The sequence below is a fragment of the Amblyomma maculatum genome, unplaced genomic scaffold, assembly GCF_055883805.1.
Source record: "Amblyomma maculatum isolate TAMU_Amacu unplaced genomic scaffold, ASM5588380v1 scaffold_13, whole genome shotgun sequence".
Classification (NCBI taxonomy): Eukaryota; Metazoa; Arthropoda; class Arachnida; order Ixodida; family Ixodidae; genus Amblyomma; species Amblyomma maculatum.
This window is the reverse complement of record NW_028146738.1, coordinates 11,886,922-11,906,615: the sequence shown is the minus strand read 5'-3', so window position 1 is coordinate 11,906,615 and position 19,694 is coordinate 11,886,922. Positions and strand designations below refer to the sequence as shown.

The 19,694-nt window shown below is 46.1% G+C and overlaps 1 long non-coding RNA gene across 1 annotated transcript; it reads left to right on the top strand.

Annotated features, from left to right (window-relative positions):
- Positions 1 to 385: 385 nt before the first annotated feature.
- On the top strand, positions 386 to 1,070 carry LOC146172205 (uncharacterized). Its single transcript, XR_014702534.1, has 2 exons — positions 386 to 480; positions 928 to 1,070. It is a non-coding gene; the product is annotated as an uncharacterized LOC146172205 (long non-coding RNA).
- Positions 1,071 to 19,694: the final 18,624 nt, after the last annotated feature.

Below are 19,694 nucleotides of genomic sequence, written 5' to 3'. Positions count from 1 at the left end.
CGACGCTGTTGCTACTGGATCACTGAATGAAGATGGGAAAGCACGCGGATATAGCACGATTCTGTCGGGGCCCAGCTCAGTCACAATCACCTACATGTGCAGAGCAGGACGGTGAAATGGATTGAGAGGCGCGCGTCCAAGCAACTGCAACGCTGCAACCGCCGCCGAAGCGAGAGGAGTCGACATCGAGCGCGCGACGAGTACGGCTCGAGCTGCCGACGCGGTGGCTTCGCAGCGGAGAGGTAGGTTTCCTTTCTCTCACTCCCACTCCCGCGCAAGCGTTCCCGTGCTGGCCTCTCTCATCCTCCTTTCCACCTTTCCTCTGGGCGCGCATGCGCAGCTCCGTAGAGGCATTGGCGCTGGCGCGATCGCTGATCGTGCGGCGGTTCGGTCGGTGCCCTGTGTTTATAAGTTTTCGCCGATTTTCGGGGTGCTTCTCGAGGATATCAACGTTCCAGCGCACGTTCAGCTTTTGATCAGGTGCGTGTGCATCACTTGCAACTTCGGGCTGACGTTTATACTTTGTCAGTGTATGATGTGGCTTTGCGTTGCAGAATGCCGTTGCCTGCACGCCAACAAAGGAATTTGAATCGCGCGGTGTGATATAACGCAGCGTCGAGTTTTAAAGTTGTTGGCACGATTTCTTGAAAGTATTGATGAAACTTTTTAGCGTTAATCTGTTTTCGAATATCGTGCGCACTGTGTTTAAGTGGCAGAACCTGTGGTGAGGCGCAAGGCGGAATGTTGGTTCAGCAGCTACCTCGGCCTTCAGTAATGGCGGCGCCTCTCCTAACTGCCTCCGCATGAATACGCGCGCAATCGCGGTTGCCGGTATATGTGTGGACCGATTTTTTGAAGTCATGGTGGTGTCGCGTTCTTGAAATCGCTTATTTTTCAAGCTGTAACTCAATTTTTTATTTCTTTCAGGTGCCTTAGCATTCGAGAGACTACATCATCGGGCCGAAATCCGCAATCTTGGAATCGAGGGCTACCTGGATGCAGTCAATGTTTGGATTATGTGCCAGTATGCGTTGCCGCTGTCATTGTGGATTAAAATGTGTATACATGCACCTGCTGCGTAACTCATCCCTAGAAAATGGAACATAGCTGCCCTCTCCTTTCAGGTGTCCGGAGAGGTAAAACACCCGCAGCTACTCGATGAGACCAATATTCCATAGGGCCTACAAAACCAATAGGAAGCCTACTGGTTTTGTAGGTCTATCAGATTATTCACAGCTATGGGTGTACTAGCATTACAGACCTATCAGTTTATCAGATGCCATAGGACCGATAAAACCATAGCCTATACGACCAGTAAACAATTGACCTATAAAACCAATACTCCAGTAGACCTGTAAAACCAATCGGCTAGGATACCCATAAGACCAATACTCTGGCAGACCTATAAAACCAATATCAGTAATCTGATAGGTTATTAGTTTTCTATCGGATTTTTTTGCTAGGGTTCCCACGCATCTTTCACCCATGTCGCCACTTCGCTGAGCGAGGCCTTCTTGCGACGTCCCGTTGGCGTCATGGCTGCACTGTCGTTCGCTAGCCACTCCTTGTAGCATTTCGAGACGCGGTCCTTGAAAGGCTTATTGACGGCGACATCCAGCGGCTGCAGTTGAGACGTCATACCACCAGGTATGACGACCAGGTCCGTGCCTGCCTTCCGTTAGGGCTTCCTTGACGCCCGGGCAAATGTGGCCTCTAAATGAGTCCAAGACCAGCATGTTCGGAAGGCCCAAGTCGGCGCCTGGTCGCTTCATCCAAACAGTCTTAAACCATTCTTTGACCATTTCTTCGTTCATAAACCCTTTATCATTTGCGCGGATGATCACTTTTTTCGGGAACGATTCATTTTTTGGAAGAGTCTTTCGGCGAAACACGATGTATGGCGGCAACTTCCAGCCATCTGCAGTGCAGCACAGCATGACAGTAAAGCGTGTATGCTCCTGGCCAGTCGTCAACAAGTGCACATCTTTTGCCCCCTTTGTTGCTATGGTGGTATGACTGGGCATGTCAAAGTATACTGCCGTTTGGTCGGCGTTCCCTATCTGGCCAAGACCATAATCCTTTTCATGCCGGAGCTTCAGAACGTAGCGCTGAAATTCAATAAGCCGTTCCTCGTATTCTGCTGGCAAACGCTGGCAGATGGTCGTTCTACGACGAAGGGAGAGTCCGTTGCGCCGCATAAACTTCTGAACCCAACCCTGACTCGCTTTGTACGTCGACCGACCTATCCCCTCTCGCTGCGCCAATTGCCGAGCCTTCGTTTGTATGTCCTCGCACGACACTTGAAGACCCTTCGCACGCTCCTCTTCCACATGAAGACTCAATCGACCATTTGCGGAAAAGCGAGCGCCACCTGTCGTCGAAAATGGGAAGCTTCGCCAGCACTTTTGGTTGGAAAGGGCTTCTCGAACTGGTATGCGCAAGGCAGCGTTCGGCGTTTCGCGTGCGCTTAAATCGTTATTTTAGTGTTGCTCTTTTGCTGAAAACTTGCATATGCTGAAGAAAGAGGATGACATAGAAGAAGAACGGTGCAGAGCGCCGGCGTTTTGGGTTTTAGCCAGAATAATGACCACGTATGAGCAATACGTGCAGTTTGCGTCCTCAACTGTTCGCCAGGCGCATCGTGGCCGATGCTTAAAGGAGGAAGGCCATGTCAGGAACTTGAATCTTCATACCACTAATCAGTTTTGATGAGAGTGAGCACCATCCATGAAGACCGCAGTGTTTATGCGACAATGCCATGGTTCGCTGTTGATTCGGGCCACATCGTTTGAACTCACTGCGATTGCGTTGCGGGGTGAGATTATTTGCTTAGAAAGATGTGTATCTCTCTTGTGCAGAATGCTGATACACAAAATGAACGTGTATTGCATGGGCGCTAATGGGCGGACGAGTGTTACAGTGACTTGGGGTGCACTATTTTGTAACGCGCGCAAATGGTTTTCTGGGTTTTCTGATGTAGGGCGAGAGTTCCTGCTGACTTAGTCCCTGCAGCTTCTGATGTAGGCCAGGCTTTACTGATTAGTAAACGACTCGTATTTTCTCAACCACGCTCGCGCTCATACGCGAGAGCTTCGCTTACTGACGGACCGCTTCCTGCGTAGGCTGCACTCTGCCGTGCTCCCGCTGTTCAGATATAGCGCACCTTGCTATTGTATTTTTGGATTTACGGTGGATGTTCATACAAGTATATAAAATCATTTTCAACCGAATCTGTCGATGCAAGAACTCTTATAAAACCAATATGCGTTCATTTGGCAGCAAGCGCCAAATACAGCAAGAACGCCCAGCTACTACTGAACGGGCCGGTTGGGCTCAACCGACCCCACGGCTTCGTCTTTCGCGCCTTGTATGTCGTCGTGGTCCTCGTTATATATACGTGCAAGTGTCGCTGTCGCATGGCACATGCTTAGCTTAGATAGAAGGCGTTCTAGTCAAATGGCTGTCTTTAGACTGCATGCAATAGTGAACAATACTGCGTTTCTTTACTCCTTATTGAACGCTCAGCGAAACCTGTCAGCATGTAGCAGGGCTGCTGTTGAGTGTTTCTGTGAGGGCACTAGGATTCTTCTTGCACGGGCGTACTCTGCAAGTCGATAGTTCTTGGTAAGGTATAGAACTCACTCCAGCAAAGCTCTACACTGCCTTGTCTCAAGGCAGAGATGGCCCCTTTTCCGTAAATGGTGTGGCTGTAGGAGGAAACAAAACTCACAACAATAGATTATGGCACCGACATAAAAAAAAAAGGGAGGGGAGAACAAAAGCGCCTCAGCAAAGCAGCAGCGGAAGAGGACACCGAGCACACTACTTCGTTAGCAGACGACGCGCACTCGGGCCAGTCATGAAATATCCATACAGCCTTTTTTCACGTGTCCGACTTTTTTTAAATACGTGATAAGTTTTCGCGATGCACGGGCACACACATACGGCGAAAGCGAGACAAGCAACTCAAATCATCCACCGCTCTACAGCGCGAGAATGCACAGCTAGGCAGCGCTGGCGCGTCATGTTTTCCAACCAAAACCAAATCGCCCACAGAGGGCGCTAGTTGCGCCTTTGTCGCGCATGCGCAGGAGCTTTTCCGCAAATGGTCAATTCCTTTTCGAGAGCATCGTACCTCCCGGTTGCTGGCCCGCGAAAAGCACGACGCCGCCCGTTGCACGCAAACAGTCGGTCGCGCTGTTTCCGCTAGCCCCTAATCAACTTTTCGTTTACATCGAACTCACGCTGAGCAGCACAGTTGTTCGAGTTCTCCGCAAAAAGAATCGCTTCTCGCTTGAAGTCGGCGGTGAAGCTCTGTCGACGTGACATCGTCAATCAAGCAGCAAAAGCAACACCAGCAAAACCACAGAGAAAGAGATTTGGCAAAACTGCGAATGCAATCTCAGAATGGCAACGCAAAAAAAGACACAAAGACAAGGCTTTCCGAGGTATGCGAGCCAATGCGAGCCCCGTATGAAGCCTGCAAAGTAGACAACCTGAAAGCGGACGTCATCGCTACTGCGCTACCCTTATGAATTGGTTATACCAGTGATTCTATTAATCAGGAACTTTGTGGCGACTTATTAATTTCACTAGCACTCTTTTTGGATTTACATACCTAATTGTCGCAAATTTTCCGTTTTTAATATTTGTATTATGCGCGACTGCGGCTGCGGCTTCGACATGCATGCCGGCGCGTTTGTCTTGGTCACAACCTCCTGGCTTGTCTCGCTTTGGTCACGAATATAGGTCGATAGCTAATTATGGATAACATTTCTGAAAAAAAAAAGGGTCGACCTATATGCGAATAAATACGGTAACACTTGGCATGTTATGTCTATCAATGGCACTTCATTTGGATCATTATTCCGAGCATGGACAGGGTTGCATGGCTGAGAGTCGTGCTCATACTGTAGTTAGTGCGGAAGGTCTGTTTCTGTCTATCATTGCGTTTTTTGGAGATGTGTTTTTGTCTTTTACTTTAAAGGGGCGATGACAGGGTCGTTCGATGTATTATCGTTTTATACTTCTATGAATAATAAACAGGTCTGTGATTCTACTCGCAAAGTTTTAGTACCTAGCGTGCGGAGCATATTTAAAAAAAATGCAATAGAAATCGGAACTGGGAAGCTCCTCCCACCGAGAACGACCGCCGTTTTGAATTGCTCATGTGACGTGACAGAGGATACGCAGCAGAGCGCCGTCTGCAATGCAGGCTGCGGTATCAAAGCACACACGTCTTTTTTTTTTTTTTAGATGATTGACACAGTAGTCATCCCTCAAGCAGACGTGCTTGATGAAGATGTTACCGCTCAAAAGCGATATAGAGTAAGGCACGTTTTCTTCAGCATAAGGCGCGTCCACAGTGAGTGGGCTGCACAGTTGTTGGTTCCTTAGTTTATCGACACACTGATCTTTCGTATTATACTGGTGACGACGCTAGCACGTTCAACGGTTGCCTATCACCGTAGTGTGAGGTTTTCGGCTTCACGACGCCGACGGAACTGATCAGCGGACGGTCGCCTGGTCTGTTTCGGTCGGATCGGAGGCCGAACGAGAACTTGACACCCGATCAGTGAACGGCCTGAACAGCTGTGCTTTTCCGTAGCTTAACCGTGTTAGAAAAAACAAACAAAAAACAAGCAGATACATTTTATATGTTCCCTCTTCTCATCAGCAGTGACTTTGGCCAGAAATGTTAGTCGGCACTGAACTGCCGGCTCGTTCAGCGATGAGTAGACCTAGTGCGAGTATGCGGGGTTCAGGTCTAGAGTTTCGGCGATTATGGAGCGCGCATTCACTAGCTTTAGCTGTTGCATGTGGCCATCGAGTGTAGTTCTGGCAATAGTGACCCCATATCGATGACTGCTTGCACCACAAAACCAGTGCACATTGAGCGGGAAGCGTCGATATGTGACCCTATCTAGCGAGCGTAGCCGGCAGCTGTCAGTTCCGCTTGTGTGTATTCCCGGTACAGGCAGTGGACGTAGCATTCATAGCACTTCTTGCAGCGCAGTTGTAGTTTGTAAAGAAATAAAGGTGTAATCGGTGCGAAAACACATGAATAGTTTTGATATTGCTAGCTCAACCTACATTTTATGCCGTGTGAACGAGCAGCATACATCCAATCATTGCAAAAGCTATGTAAACAAACACGCCGGGGGCGCAGTCGTTATTCACGAATCGGCGCATTCCTGCTGGAGTTTAGGGTTCACACACTAAATACTTAATGGTGTGTGCTTACGTTGAAGCACTCACGATTCATTTGTTGGAAAAGCACTGGAAAAACGCAAGGTGAGGCTCTGGAGTCGGTCGCAGTCGCGCACGCGGCTGCGGGGGAGACGAGGGGGAGATGGCGGAAGATGGGATGCTCTTGTTTGGTGCGTGTATAAAGTGAGCAGCTATCGAATCGCGTTGGGTTTTGTAATGGTGGGACTGAAAGGGCGGCGGCAGCACATGCTTTCATGCGCTGGCCGTGTGCAGACTGAACATGGTTTTGCAAAAACGTTTTACGAGCCTAAAATAATTAAGTCTGACTAACATGCACATATACAGCAAGTCAAGAGGTAACACTTAGTTCAAAAGTTCTGTATGCTCCTCTAATGTTGCAAGGTATGCTCTCGCGTCAGGGTATGCTTGTTTGAGATTTACTCTTAGTTTTTGGACTGAAAGAGTGACGGCAATAGCTCAACAATCGAGAACATAATGCTAACCCCTCCCCACTTTCGAGGCGCATGCACACAGCCGAAGGAAACTTTGGACAAGTGCCTTTTTATATGCAGGAGCGCTTGTTGCCAAAGCAAGCCAACTCTCATAACGTAAGAATAATATGCTTCTGAATTGTATGCCTAAATTATGCAGCATGAGCCCGTCTGTTTCGGCCTCCTCTGCAATCATTAGACGAAGCCCAAAACAAGTCTGAAAATCACTAAGGTCGGATATTGTAGTGAAGGCTTCTTAAAGAAAAGAGAATATGTGAATAAAATAGTTTTGCTGAAGAAAAACAAAAACTCTGTGACCACCGTCCACGGCGTGCATGCAAGAGTACAGCCCACACCGCGAATAGCAGATGACATGGGGAGGATATCTCATTGTGACGTCAGCGGTCAGTGGTTGCCAGACCAGAAAGTTGATTCCGATGATAATATTAAAAATTATTTTTAAAACTATCTACTGCACGGATTGAGCTTAAATTTTGAGGATTTATAATTCAACATATGAGGAGTGAAATGCAATAATCAGTTTATGCTCAGTTGTTAGCTGCAATGACCCCTCTAAGCAGTCTGTTTCAGTATTACAGCTGCTCAAAAAAGCTCAATATCCAGTCAATTCTTATTGCTATTATACGCCTGTGCTGCTGCTGAGAATAAGAAAAGATATTCACACTTAGTGAATATATTAGATTATCAGAAGAAAGGAAAAAGGCTAGCCGCCCACATTAAAGAGCTGGAACAAAAGCAAAGATTGCATTGTATGTCATAGACTAATGGACTTTTTCAGATAAAAAACAAAACAAAAGAAATGTTTTCAAGGCAGCATTTTCAGTGAGTTTGCTCTGAATGGGGGGGGGGGGGATCGTGTATACTGTCCATTATCATATACAGGGTGTTTCATCTAAGATTTTACCTATCTTTTAAAAATAGGAAAGTTAAGTTTCATTATCGATTCTTCTTTTAGCTGTTGTATTAAGAGTAGAGAAAAATTAGGAGCCCTAAAGGGTACTAATTAGCTTAATAATTAACTAAGATTACCTAATTAACTTTTTATTTATACCAGCTAGGAGCTGCTTTCAAATTGCAACAGTGAGCTACCGGTGTGAGAAGGCCAAATAGTATTTTAAACGACACGAAACGCGCATTTCTTAAGGACTGCAGCGCTGGCAATTCTGGCCGCTTTCGACGCACGAAAACAAAACCTAGCAGTCGAGGCGCGCACTTATGCACGCCCATGAGTGACGCACCCGTGACGTCACCGAGAGAAACCAGCCGTCTGGAGGCGGCCGCTGCCGCCCGCGAAATACGCGCCTGGAGCTGCGTCATGGTCTGGTAGGATCTTGAGATATCACCAACGCATTGCGCACGAAGCTTGTCATGGTGCGGGCGTAGCGCTGATGGTATGGGCAAATCAGCCCTCCCTCTCGACTAAAAGCTTTGGCTCCCAGAGTGTGAAATAAAAAGAAAAGCAGTGCATGCACAGATATCGCACCACTGGATGTGATAACGCAGCGCCAGACGAGTAGTTCACGAGCGGCAGCAGCCACCTTCAGACAGCTTGATTCGCCCGGCGACGTCACGACTGCGTCACTCGTGGGCGCGTACAATTCCGCGCTTCGACTGCTAGGTTTCGTTTTCGTGCGTCGAAAGTGGCCAGAATTGCCAGTGCTGCTGTCCTTAAGAAATGCACATTTCTTGTCGTTTAAAATACCATTTGGCATTCTCACACCGGTAGCTCACTGTTGCAATTTGAAAGTAGCTTCTAGCTTGTATAAAGAAAAAGTTAATTAGTTAATCTCAGTTAATTATTAAGCTAATTAGTATGCTTTAGTACTCCCGATTTTTCTCTACTCTTAATACAACAGCTAAAAGAAGAATCGAAAATAAAACTTAATTTTCCTATTTTTAAAAAATAAGTAAAATCTTAGATGAAACACTCTGTATACTCCGTTTCATACATCAAGTGCAACACTATCAAAGCTACAGCTCTTGTTTGCGCTCTCCGCATCCGCGATAAAAAATAGTGCCAGCTCTTGACGAGAGAAAATAATAGTTGCTTTGTCTGCAAGCTTAATACATTTTACATTTGCCATCAACTTCATATAAAGCACCTATTTTAGGAAGAAAGGTCGGATTCGGCTAATTTGTATGTTTTTTTATGTCGTTTTTGTTCGTGCCGCGTTTTGCTGCCTCGCAACCTTGCCAGCTGTGCCACCAGATGGCGCTGGCTGTGCCCTCCGCGCTGCGCATTCCTTTTTGAGAAAATGGTTCTTTGGTGCGCATTTTTTCTATAAGCTCCGCTCTGTGAAGATGTCTAAGCATGCGAAGCATGTTATTGCAAACGTGTATGCTCGGAATAGAGCCCGTTTCGCCAGGAACCACTCGCCTACAGAACGAGCGCGTAGTGATACGCCTCCTGTTTTTTTTCTTGCGGACTACTTGCGTAGCTTTCGCTGCGTTGCACCTGATGTATGAAACGGAGTATAGTCACTGTTTTTCTGCCTTCTCAGTTGCCAGGGAATTTTGACTTAAATAGTTGGGTAAAAATGGACCAGGTCAGGGAACTTGAAAAGAGTAGCTTGGTTGGCACTCTGTACGCGAACAAGGGTCTGCAAGGGAACCTGCAGACAAGCGGCAATAATGCTGTTGTGTCATGCTTGAAAGGTGGAGCTTAAGGCTCCCCGAAAATTGCTTTACTAGAGCTCCTTCAGGAGAGTGGCATGATTGACAAACTTTGCAAATTGCCCAGGCACTACGCACCCTCAACAATAGCGCCATTGGTGGGGGCACCGGATAGGAGCATAATGGTTGGAACTAGAAGACTATAACACATCATTTACACTGAAATGATATGGAGAAAGCAGGACCTTCAGAACACCAAGTTATTTGACACGCTTGATTTCGGGAGCGAAAATGCTTAACCCCTCTCGCACCACAGTTAATGTGCCATCTTTGCGCAGCTGACCTTCAAGGCCGGCCAGTTTGCTTCATCATCACCCCATAGTTTAGTCAGTGCTGTCCACTGCCACAAAGTCATCAGGTTGTGCCATGATGATAGCAAACCGTCTTTTGATTTGGCGGTGCCAAAAACTGGTGACACTATTGCGGCTGACCGCATGCTTTTATTGATAATGGTTGGAAGAATGTTCGGCTGGCCTAATGGGTGCACGTATGGAATGAAAGTTCTACTGTCGCAAGAATCACCTGTTGACTTTTTAGCCTGATTAGCCTGAGATTGATTCCAACAAAAAATGGCTTCATAAATGCAGTCTGCTATATGCAGCCTCCCTTTAACCTGATAAGTTTGGCAATTTTGTAAACATGAAAATCGGGCACACACAAATGCTAGCCTCGACACCAGATGAACTTGAGTTGCATGGCCCATAAGTGCATTATAGTGCATGATCATGTGGTAGCTAGAATTTTTTTTCCTAATTTTGTACCTCAAACCAGCTACCTCCTCATGGCATCCCTTTGTCTTGGAGGCTACCTACTCCCACACCTTTCCAGAGGCACCCTACAAAGGTGCCATATACCTCCCAGTCGCCCAACTCCACCCTCTAGAAGCACATTCACCACCAACCTGCCTACCTACCGGCACCCTCCACAAGCCCTCCTCACACTCGAAGCCCACACAGCAGCACAATGAAAATAACTGTGGGAGTGCTTAATCATCATTAACCGATTACAGTATGTTACCATTAGGTCTTCTTGTTTGATGAACTAAGGTTGCCAACTCAATAAAAGCTCAGTAGAAACTTATTGGCTTTCCACTTTAAAAAGTACCTAGCAGGACTGGGCAAAATACTTCATATAAATGTCTTCAGTACCGATACTTGATACTCTGAAAAATTCTATTTTCGATATCATTATAAGATACAAAGCCGAAATCAAGATACTCAATACTGTAGCATCGATACTTCGATACATCACTGAAATAACGAATATATAAAGGTGGGGTTATGATTAGCGAAGTTAGGAAATTTCTTGCTTTCTAGAGCCTTTAGTATAGTACTGTAAGTACTTTTTCTGACAGGGCCTAAACAAATCTGAGCGGACAGATATAACGGAGCTCCACTGTCTGCACAGCTGGCCTTGTTAGGACCTTAGATTGAACAGAACTGATGGGTACGCTGAAGCGATCATTTCCATAACCAGTCAAGCAAAGAATTATTAATGCTTTATTCAATCGCATGCGTCTAAAAAGTATGTTTATTTAGCTTTTATTTCTTGCATTGGTTAAATTTAAAGACAGTATTCTTTACACACATACACGACCCCTCCCCACACACACACTCACAATCTGCTGATACCCTTGCATGGCAATGTCAGCTGCAGGGCTTCCAGTTATTATTTTGTAGCAAACGTGTGATTCAAGATAGTCCTCTTTTTTTTTTTACAATGAGGGCCTAATATATTTTCAATCAACTTCTATGTTTCAAACAATTTGAAAAATAATTTTCCTTTAAAGGGCAGCTGCATCACTTTTCGAGGATTTAGTGATATTCAAGGATTTAAATCTGTTTAGACTCTAGGTAATTCATTCAAGGTGTTTTTAATAATAATAATATTTTATTTAGCATTCATGGCGGGTGGCTGAGGCAAGCACGGGTAGCAAAAAGGCAGTACTGGCAATACCAGGACGGCTTGCTGACCCTTCATCTGGGGCCCAAGGTGTCCAAGATGTGAGATGGGAAAGTGGAAGGGATGAGATTTGAGAGAATGAGATGAGGGATGAGGAAGAAAGAGGACGGAACTATGAGAGCCGTTGTGCCACCTTCGCAATGGCCTAGACATCAAAGGCTTGAGGTGGGAAAGATCCGGCGATGGTGGCAGGCAACCGTCGCCACATAGAGACGGCACGGAGGAGCCAGGATTGTTCGTGGCGCACAGCGAGTGCGAGAAGCGGTTGGAGAGTAACAGTGCGGCGGTTGGGGTGCGGGCTAACAATCAGTGTTTGTTGGCCTGGTAAGGCAAGGCGGCAAAAGAGGCGCATCCTAGAAGCTTGTATGCGTGAGGAGAGGTGCGACTATTGTGCGTTTCGGAGAAGAGTCGCAGATGAGACTTTTGTGCAAAGTAGGCGTTGATTTTGTGGAGTAGTTCGATGATAATAGGTGTGTGCCACGCGTCGCTGGACACTGGCAAGGCGGATACGTAAAGCAGCAGAGTTTGGTAGCCAGACTGCACAATAGTACTGCACTATGGGAAGCAGAAGGGCCGTGTAGAGGCTCTGAAACGCACTGGGAGGCATGTCTGCTGTGAGGCGGGTGATGAAACCTAGCATGTGCCTGGATTCTGCAAGTGTGCGATAAACATGGCATGGAAATGAAAAGCGTGCATCCAATTCAATGCCAAGCACTGTCGTGGTTGCCACGCGCTGAAGGGGTTTAGCTTGTTGATCAAGGCGAGGGTGATGCAGCGTCGAGAAGGTCATTGTGGACGACTGCATGATGTTTAAGGGCAACTGGTGTTGTAGTGCCCAGGAGCTAGCATTCAAACTTATTGTGTAATCGACGATTAAATCTCTATCTTCTCCTCATAGCACTGAAGGACTGCGTAGAAGCTCAGTAATGATGTCACGGACGGTAATATTTTCTATTTTCGTTGCGTTTACCCACATCCTGCGGTGCCTTTTCTGATACTCCCAAACAATGTTTCTAAGGCTTTGATTTCGGTAGCGTTATTTTTACATCTGCATACCAAACGTTTCTGCAAACCAGAGCACTACAAATGTGTTGTGTGCTAACGGCCGTGCTTCTGTCCAAGACACCATTTCCTATGTCCAAGACGCAGGAAAAAACTTCCAAATGACCATCAGGATTTTCTTAGTTGGCCATTGTGAATTTTGAGCTGTAGCATGGGTCACAGGGCTTGGGCAGAAGCTGCAGTTCTTTCGGCAAGGCAGACCTGAAGTGCGCACTTTAAGTCTTTCGGGACCGCGCCATAGGCCATCGTGTAAAAATGCACGATCAAATCGCGCGCGCTCTCAAGCTCAAATATCCGCTCATTGGAATACGTGTCGCCATCTAGTGAGTAGTCTAGTATCTAAACTTTCGGTTTTGGTGTAGTTTGCCTTTTTCACGGCAGGCGGCGACGCGGGAGAGATTTTAATCTTTGGCGCGGCGGCGGCGCAGATTGAGAACCATAGCGTCAACCTCGCGTCAGGCCGCAAGAAAGCACACAAAAAAAATGTTGTACATAAGCCTCCCACTTTTTTTTGTTTTGAAGTTAGAAAAGAGGCATTGTATCACATTTTGTATATTCTGAAATATTTTTATTACTCTTTTTTATTTCCGTATTCAAGAATTTCCTTCTTTTTTTATGTTCTTTTAAGAAGAAAAGTTATATTTTGAGATTTTTTTGTGATATGTATATTTTTAAGGCATCTCAATTTTTTTCTCGTGAAAGTGCGTTCATTTAGCTGCATAACAATATGTTACAACAAGCTAGCAGAAAATGTCATTGAATAAAAAAATATTTTCCAAGTTGTATCACAATTGCCTTCTTTTCGGGCGGTCCCGAAAGAGTTAAATAAAGTGGCTGCGCCTTTGCACTCTGAGCAGGGGTAGGGGGACATTGGTCAGCATACTCCTAGAAGATTTTAATTTTCCTAGTTTTTGATTTTAGCTTTCGTTTTCAAGGCTCATCGAGCAGCTGCTTCCTGGTGCCAATAGAATGGGTTTGTTTCAAAGCAAACGCTGTAAACTGCATGAACAGTCTGACTGCATAGTGACTGACTGAGGCCTTAGAAGCCGGCGTTCGTGCCCAAGTTATTGTTTTCAACAGCACACAGGATAACGAGAACCAGATGCATCGGAGACAAACACGGGGGCAGACTGCAAAGGGTGGGAGAACGGTTAGGGCTACAGCAATGTGCATGGTCCTGACCAACGTTACTAGACTAGGTTCAGTTGAAAAACTCTTCCTCGGCACCGTGCTTCGCCAATGCTTCAGCTTCCAGTTTGGCCGACAGGTGGTGGGAGCGTCCTATCGAGAACTAGCCGCGCGCCTGCTAGGCTCTGTAGGCTGTAGCCGGGCACACAATATGCTCGCTTTTTTTTTTTATGTTGAATCGGGCGGAAAGCTTCAAATGCGTCACTATAGCATGTCTTAGCCACTGGCACTTCTATATTTGCTTCAGAACATGTATGCGCAGTAAGTTTTTCAGGGCGGGTTTGAAGTTGCCAGCAACATCCGGTGTTACGAGCTGCGTGCGTCTGTCCACGTTTGGCTGCCTTTTTCCAACCTTGCTCGCTATTTTCCAGCATTGCCTAGCTTTTCAAAGGCTATAACTAGCTTCGTTTGAACAAAACAACCCCTCTGCGTCTGTAATATCTATAAAAATGATTGGCAATGGCAATCTATGTGTGCCGCAACAAACTGCAGTGACTTCCTTGCCCACAAGTGCCCCTTTTCAATGCAAATGCCGCTTTGTGCTATCTCTGCAATGAAATGGTGATCACTGCCAAAAATAGCTATTTTAGCATGCTCTAGAAAGTAACGGGGCAATATGGCTTTCCTCAGCAGTTTATTCAGTAAGCGATGGCGCAGACGACTCGGGCATATTGTCGACCACGACATTAGCAGGAATTGAGCTGCATGAAGCTTATTTTGAATGGGGTGCTACTGTTTTATGGTTAGTGGCACCATTGCTTTCTCGCTTTCATTTTCGCCTCTTCTCTGCTGGCTTTGACAGGTACGAGGGTAAGTTTGTAAAAAGTTTTGGAAGTGCACCGTCGATGAGCTTTCACTCGCCTCTCGGGATTTCGACAGTTTCTCCGTTGATCACGTGCATGCATACGTTTTAAGAATGTCCTGGTCATGAAAGTGTAATGAGCATACCATGAACTTGGTTTTTAGGTCTTTATCGGCACGGGGTATCGCCCTGTTCCAGGCTAAGCGCAGTTTCTCATCGCTAGGAGCGGCGAAGAGATGCCAGACAGGTCGGCTTGTGTCACTCCGGTGCCCGCTCGTACAGCCGGACACAACACGTCAGCATGGCATGGTCCATGTAGATGCACTGACAGCACTGCACTGATCAAGTAAGTCGATGTCTTAGGGGACCGCCGGTTAAGCTCCGAAAACGTGGCATCAAACGAAAGAACGAGAGGTAAACAAACCAGACAAGCCGGTCTACTTGAGCTGACTGTGCGGCGCAGGAGCCGTGTGCGACTACAGCGCCGTTGGGAGCAGAATTGGTGGCGGTTCCGTGCAACGGGGCGCAGTTTGTAAGCTGAACCTAGTCTAGTAACATTGGTCCTGACTGCATATTCTCCTTCACATGTCTTCATTGTCGTTTTTGTTTCTCTTTCTGTGTGTCTGTGTGTCCTACGTACAAGCAAGAATGTTTAACGGCTTGGTGATACGCACTTAGTTCTCCCAAGTAAACAACCTCGTGGGCACTAATGTGTCATTGGGCTCTTAGTTTTCAAGAAAGAAAATCTGGACATAATAGGAGATGACAAAGCTCAGGCAGTAGTACAAGCTGAGCTCCCACCTGGCTTTGTACTACCTCCTGAGCGAACACAGCTGACCTAAAGTCTGGCTCACAGTGGCCTCAAAACTCGCAGTTCTTTTTTTTAATATCGAGTATCGTTAAAATACACGCTAAAAATATATTTTCGATGCTGATACTTTGATGCATTTGTATTCAGCATGTGATACCCAACACAGATGTATCTTCGATGCTGCCATGACTGATATCTTCTCACTGGGTTGCTCCCATGGTAACCACCTTCAGGTTGCACGTCCCTGTACTGTCAGAACCTCCTGCGTCCACTGTAGCCACTTCCATGGAAGCTGCCTCCCGGCCTCACCCTCCTCTCTCCCCACTCCTGCATGTCACAAAGGGATATTTCCCTCTCTGCACCTGCCAACCATGGCAGGGGGCAGGTGGTTGCTTATTTGTAGCTAATCAATTCTGGTTTGGTGATGTCACTTCTGGTCCTGGGAATTATGTGACCGATGCCTCGTTGTTTTTCCCCAATCAGTCTTTCTTATTTTTTTGTATTAAATGCAGTGACGAAGTCAAATTCAGAGGCACAGTGGGAAAACTAGTTTTTTTTTCAGAAGCGCCCCATCTCACCCTCCATAAATATTCTGCCACATTTGTGAAGCCTCAGCTTTAAGTAAAAGCATCAAAGTAATCGTCCAGGGCAAATCCTACTGCTTTTGCAGAATTTTAGCACCAAATATTTAATTGTTCTGTAATTTTCTTATAATTGTCTTTATTGAAAGCACTGTAGAGATTGAAAAACTTTGCTTATAGTACTCCATGTTTGAAACATGAAACAGCTTCTTTATTGCTTGGTAAAGATCTTATACTTCAAAATCTTGAGCTCATAAGGTTCATCAGATTTAGTGTCAGGAATTAGTGTGGATAAGGGGTGTGCTTTACTGCATTAAATGAAGAAAATTGCGATTACAGGAGAACAAAGTCTTGTTGCTGTCTTGCTGCTGTGACTCTGCTAATATGGGTGGTTCACTCTGTGGTGGAATGCATGCATTGACTTTTTCTCATGTCTCTTGTGCTGTGCAGTGCAACTCAATCAGGTGTACAGCTAGGTGACCTGAAAAGTTTCCAGTGTGGCATCACACACCCGTTGCACAGTTTCCATATATTCTTGAAGACATTCCAGAAAATATGTTCCTTGTTAATGTGCGTCTGATTTGGGCTGCCATTTTCACCGAATCCAGTCAAAACTGCCCAGATTTAGTTTTGAGCGGCATTTTAACATTATGAAAGTAACTGCTGTGTCCCCTCCCCCCTTTTTTTCTTTTACTACTTCAAGGCTTTATACCTCCATTGGGATCCTAATGCTTTGTGTTGTTCTGCCAGTTCTTTGCAGTAGACGTTTAGGATGGCCAAGGAAATCCGCATGATGAGCACCAGGTTCTTCAGCAGCTTCGTCAAGTGGTCAATATGTCGACAGGTGCTGGTGCTGGAGCATTTTGACAAGCGAGCACAGAGATGTCTGGGCAAAGGCATTTGATGAGCTCTGCAAGAGTAAGCTTTTTTTTCTTGTTGCTCTGATAGTTTTAGTTATCGCTGGCTTATGGGAGAAAAAAAAAAGGGGGCTAGTAGAGAGAAACTATAGTCCCAGTTGAACTCCTGTGCTCAACTTCATTCTTCATTTTTAGTGAAGACATATTTGATTAAGAAATGGTTATAGCAAAAAAAAAGAAGTCTTCACCTCAAGTCTTCACCTGAGGGTTTTAATGGGTTTTCAGAAAGTGGTGGTGGAACTTTACAGTGTAATGGCAACTCAAGAGGTCTAGCAGGTTGGACACGCTATGTACATATGTATGAGGTAAATGACCTTGAGTGTTACGATTAGTTGCCTGGAGGGCTGTGCGAAGTAGATCGAAGTATCAGGCAGGGATTTAGTTATTGCTGCTCGGCACACGAGCAGACACCATCTGGAGATCTTGTTTGCTGCCCGCATTGTTGTAGTAGGTGCTCAGAGATTCATGAGTGGAGAGGTGTGTGTGAAAAACACAGAATTCAAAGGGTGATTGATTATTTCAATTCATACTGTTTCTTTTTTTTTTTTAAATGCTGCTTCAAATTGGAGCTGTGTTCTTTGCGGGGCTCTTTAGCACCGCAAAGAACACAACTCTAATCAACTCTAGCTTCTGGCTCAGGCAATCAAAGTCTGGATGTATATTTTCAAAAAATTAGTGCCCCTGAGAAGCCGCCTATCTTATTGATGTTAATGTTTTAGGGTAGTTAGAGTCTTGCAAAATTAAATGGGCAGTTTCCTTTTGAATCTGTTAGGCCTTGTAGAGTAAGTAGCATTGATACAAAGATTGTAATAAGCAGGTTGACGTCAAGCTAGTAAGCACTAGCTAAGTAATGTAGTTTATGGGCAATACCATATTTTGTTTCATATAACCAACTAAAGAAATTTAAAAAAATGCCTTAAAAACGACTGGGGTGATGGATTTGTGCATATCTTGAGTGGGGTCAACTTCACAGAAGTGCATGGCGTTCCATACAACGTCCAAAATTCCCATTGTTCTCGACACATGTCAGGCCGATGAATGGCCAAGAAAGGACATAGCCAAGTTCATATCAAATGGTTTCTGACCCTACCGTCACACAAACATCCTTCCAAAACCCAAATTCAGTTTCAATCACTGGACGTTTGCCTCAACAAACCGTTGATGGCACACATGAAGTAGCTGTATGTCTAATGGATGGCCAACTGATTTGATGGCCTCATATTGATGGGACGTGTCCAGACAGAGGCATTCGTGGCCAGTATGATGTACAAAGGCTTAATGCTATGTAAGAGATAAGCTACATGAATGCCACTGATGCATACAAATGGCAAAAGTGCACTATGAATGTCTCTAGAAATTGAATGACATAACTTTCAAGCTGTTAGGCCACTGGTTGTGTAGAAAAAAAAAGGGTTAAACATTCTATCACTAGCTTCCTACAAATACTTCAAATGTGGTTTGTACTCACACCACAGTCTTTTCAGCGTGCAAGCAAACTTGCATTACAATTATGAGCCAGCTGACTGTGTGGATGGATGGATAAAACTTTATTTAAGCAAAGGAGTTTGGGACTAGCAGATCCCTGGGACCCCGCATGGCCCCACTGCACTCAAGCATTCATGCCTCGAAGGTTCATAACGCTGGTAGCCCAGCTTGTGACAGTTTCCTGGTCAGCCGGGTCCGTAGAGCGCAGCAGGGCCTCCCAGTCTTCCCAGGTGATAACTGCTCCAGGCCCCGCGGGGGAGGGTCCGCTGGGCAGAGGGTTAAAATGTGAAGGGCATTAGCGTGCGATTCGGTACAGAGGGTGCAGGCGGGTTTAGGATAGAGGGGATGATAGTAAGAAAGAGATTGAGGGGATGGGAAGGTGTGCATTTGGAGACGTCTCCAAATAGTGGCACGTCTATTGTCTAGGGTTGAGTGAGGCGGAGGGTATAACTGCCGAGTACCTCTATAGGCCATGGTCAGCTCACTGCAAATGTGCATGCACTCCCTCGTGAATCCCGGAGGCTTCCTGTGCCCGGTGTATGGTACCTTGGGCTAAAAAGTTGGCAACCTCGTTGCCGGGATTCCTGGAGTGTGCTGGCACCCAAATCAGCTCCACTTGACGGGACGGGTTTTGCGCAGCAGGGACTATGGACTCTGCCTCGTGCAAAATTTTGAATGGCAGTTTTGGAGTCGGTGAGAATGTAATTTGCTTTTGTATACATTATGACGGCAGCTATTGCAGCTTCTTCAGCTTCGGAGTTGAGGTTTGGTAGAAGTGGGAGCTTAAAAAGTGGGTAGAGGGAGGAGTTTACTGCGGTGCTTATGCCTGTGCATGCTGCATCCACACATGCGGCTTCGAAGTCCAAGCCGTACTGTCGGTGCAGTGTCTTAGCACGGGCTGTATGGCGCTATTCATGGAGATGGGGATGCATATTTTAGGGAAAGGGCTTAATAAGCTCCTTGTGGATGCGCTTGGGGATAAGGTAGAGGTCTGGGTCATTGGCGGGTATTCATACTCCGAGATGGGAGAGTATGTGGCGACCTGTTCATGTGCGTGCGAGTCGTATGTATTGGGCATGTTTGTGGGCTCCAATGAGCTCCTCAATGCTATTGTGTATGCCTAGGGCTACAAAACGTTCGTTAGGCATGTTGCAGGGTAGTTTGAGTGTGGTCTTTTATAGGCTTTGCGAATGAGTATATTTAGAGCGTTTGTGTTGTGCTTTGCAAGTGGGAGGTAGAGAGTAGTGTAGAGCACCCGAAAGGCGTGAACGAGGTGACATAAGTCACATTCTTTCATTCCCCTGTGCCTTATTGTTACTCTCCTAACCAGGTGTGATATGGTGCCAGCAATATGCCGGAGGTTTTTGAGTGTGGTGATGTTTTTTCCGTTGGATTGGATGTGGAGTCCCAGTATCCTGAGGTTGGGAACCTCAGGGACGGGCCGGTCTTCAATGGCGACTGAAATCGGGGAACACGGAGAGTTTAGTGGAC